We start from the raw sequence: 3,561 nt of genomic DNA, 5'->3' as shown, positions 1-3,561 counted from the left end.
TGAGCCCAGGAGTTTGAGGTTGCTGTGAGCTAGGCTGACACCACGGCACTCTAGCCCGGGCAACACAGTGAGACTCTGTCTCAAAAACAAAACAAAACAAAACAACCCTTTTTTTCCCTTCAGTTCAAAATGAGTTTTCAGTGTTTGCATTTTAGCTAGAACTGGCTGCAGGATCTCCAGGTAGCCTTTCAATCGTGAATACCATAAACAATGAGTTATCTTAACATCAGTAGAAAAAGTTATCAGGTTTTAGAGTAGCCAGAAAAAGAAACAGCTTGAGACATTTTAACTCTATAGTGGTAGGTCAACCATTTGAGCTCTGGATTTTCCTTGATGTAATTTGCCCTTTCATAAAAACTGGTGCACAAGAATTAGCTATAACCAGCTGGAGCCCTAGAAAAAACTTGGCATGACTTTGAACGTCTTCATTTACACAGATACTTGCAAGTAGAGGTACCACAAACCAACCGGGGTGCCCAACAGGGCTCATTCTCCTTGTCTTCCCTCATTTTTAAAGGATTTCCCATTTTTCTTTAAAAGAAGCAACCGAACTGTAATATAGGGTTTGGTGTCGTGGATCAGAGTGTGCTGATTGTGGGTGGGGCTCCTCAGTGTTTCACCACTGAGTCGGTCCCACCCTCTTACGTGTCTCAGTTTCTCTCTTGGGGGTCTAGTACCTCCAAGAGGGCTCAAAACGCCAAGGGATCAGCTCTTATATGCGTTTCTTGGACGAGCCTTCTTTCTGTGTTGCTCTGGCTAGAGTGAGTGCCCTGGCGTTAGCCTAGCTCACAGCAACCTGAAACTCCTGGGCTCAAGCGATCCTCTTGCCTCAGCCTCCCGAGTAGCTGGGACTACAGGCATGCGCCACCATACCGGGCTAATTTTTTCTATATATTTTTAGTTGTCCGATTAATTTTTAGTAGAGACGGGGGTCCCGCTCTTGCTCCGGCTGGTCTTGAACTCCTGAGCTCAAACAATCCGCCCGCCTCGGCCTCCCAGAGTGCTAGGATTACAGGCGTGAGCCACCGCGCCCGGCCACGAGCCTTCTTTTAATTAATTTGTTGGGGGGTTCCCTATAGGGCCACTCGCGCCTCGGGGAATCGCCCCAGGCAACTCCCACTCAGGACCCCGGTCACCCAGGGCTGCCGAGGCTGGGAGGAGTAAGATGCCCCTTCTCTTCGGAGCTGAGGAACTCAGTCTCTCATTTATCTACAAACAAGACAGTTAGGTTTCCTCTTTCAAAAATGCACAGAAAAGCCAATTCAGATTAATTTTAGGATAAAAAGACAACGGAGATGACCCTTTAGAATGCACCTCCAAATCTAAGTTAGGATCCCAAACAACAATTCCTAGGAAAAGAACCACCTCAGAGTAAACCAAGACCATCAACCAAAAATGGGAGGTCTGGAGCTCAGGAGGACTTACCAGTTCCACCCAAGGAGAAGCTCAGAGTTGGAGGGCCCAAAAGGGCCACACCGGTACCTGGCGCCAAGTTCGGGCTGCTCCTTGGGGGTCCTGAGTCTTCTCTGAGCCCCACATCTGGGCGCCAATCTTGTCAACGGAAAAAAGACCAAACTCCGTAAAGTAATTTTATTTTATTTATTATAATTTATTTTATTTAACAGTCTAGGAAGTTAGCAGCCATGAGCAGTTCCAGTGCAATTTCAGGTGCAATTGGGAATTCAGGAATCTCCATGAAGCTGTTAGTGTAGCGAACCTTGTAGGTAAAATACGTGCATAGTTTTGATAGCACATGTGAAAGGATCTCTCTAAAATTGACCTCATTGGTTTCGTTCTCAGCAAACTGACCTGGGCCACTCAACATGGCTTTTATTGTTCCTGATGTTAACGCATGTTCTCTTTTTACAATAAATTCATGACCATCAGAAGCTATCAGTTTGACATACATGGCATCAGGGCCTTCACAGCCATCATAGGTTTTCTCCTCTCCATCCACTATGTTCCTAGGAAATTCTACTTTGCTTCCCCAGGAACTTTAGTAGCTTCTTGTCAGCCCCGCAGGCACCTCAGCCCGGTCCCTCGAACCGCCACAGCCCCTACTCCAGGGCCGCAGCCCCCCCCGCCCCCCCCAAGATAATTTTAAAGAGTTTTACTTTGAGCTAAATTTGAGGACCATGACCCGGAGCCATGCCCAAGAGGCTTGAGCAAGTGGACTCGCTGAGGTTGAGTTACAGTTTGGTTTTATACATTTCAGGGAAACAGGGGGTACAGGTAAAGTCATAATTCAACACATGGAAGGCATACATTGGTTTGGCCCGAAAAGGTAGACCATCTCGAAGGGGTGGGGATCTTACAGGTTATGGGTGGGTTTAAAGATTCTTTGACATGTAATTGGTTAAAGACACGAAGCTTTGTCTAAAGGCTTGGAATGTTTCAACATAAGGAGCTGTTTTATCAGAGATAAGCCCCGGGACATAGATTAGTTGTGTAAATTGAGAACCTGCAGGTTTGTCTTGCATACCCTTAGGCCTGTTAATGGGTTATAAAGGATGTCACCAAGAAGGGAGGGGGGCATGATGAGGCATGTCTGACCTCCTTCCTCCTGGCAGGCAATTTAGTTTTAGGATATTCCTTTGGCCAGGAAGGGGTCCATTTAGTCAGCCGGTGGGGGGTGAGCCTTAAAATTTTATTTTAGTTCACAAGAGCAAAGCTTGGGAACCAAGGGAAGAGAGTGCTTCAAGGAGAAAGTGGTCAAGAGGATCAAAGGCCATGTAAAATAGCAGAAAAGGTATATTTTTTTGATTTGGTGATGTGAATGCCATCATTGATGTGAAAGAGAGCTCTTTGGTGGGAAATGATCAGGATAAAAGCCAAATTGGAATAGATTGAGAATTGAGTGAGAGGTGATGAAATGGAGATAGTTGGTACAGGCAACTCTTTCTTTCATTTGATTCATTTTTAATTATATAAGTACTATAAAAATATATATCATCCTCTTAAAAATTAAAACATTACAGAGAAGACTTTTAAAATCCCCTTTGACCGCTGCCACCAATCTGGTCTTCTCCCCCACCTTCCAGAAGTAATAATAGTTACTTGTTTGGTGTGTGTCCTTCCTGGCTTTTTTTCTATGTACTAACATATTTTTGTCATATATGGTATAATTTTACATATACAGAAATACATACTTCTGTACACGTACATAGTATAACATGATATATAGAATGAACTACTTCATTATTTTAATAGATGTGTGATATTATATGAGTATATCATAATTTATTTGGCCATTTCTCTATTGATAGTCAATTAAGTATTCATTTTTCCCCAGTCATTAACAATTCTGCAAAAAACTATCTTATACCTGTGTGACAGTTCTTCTCCAAGATAGGCAACAAGAAGGATACGCTCATTAAAATTTTAATAGATACTACTTGTACTTTTTATGTTTTCTTTTTTTCTTTTTTTTTTGAGACTAGTCAAGTGCAGTAGTAAGGAGAGGGGAAAGTAGTAGAACAAGGAGTTCAATCTGTAACTGACTGTGAACAATCAAATGAGATAATTCACTACCTTTGGACCAGCCTACATTTTTTTTTTTTT

General features: G+C 43.1%; 1 pseudogene; it reads right to left on the bottom strand.

Moving 5' to 3' along the window:
• Window positions 1-1,618: 1,618 nt before the first annotated feature.
• LOC105819270 lies at window positions 1,619-1,909 on the bottom strand (annotated as a pseudogene).
• Between the last annotated feature and the right edge of the window lie 1,652 nt (window positions 1,910-3,561).

This window comes from Propithecus coquereli, unplaced genomic scaffold, assembly GCF_000956105.1.
Source record: "Propithecus coquereli isolate 6110/MARCELLA unplaced genomic scaffold, Pcoq_1.0 Scaffold478, whole genome shotgun sequence".
In the NCBI taxonomy this organism is placed as follows: Eukaryota; Metazoa; Chordata; class Mammalia; order Primates; family Indriidae; genus Propithecus; species Propithecus coquereli.
Note: the sequence above shows the minus strand (reverse complement) of the source record. Positions and strands in the feature narration are given on the sequence as shown.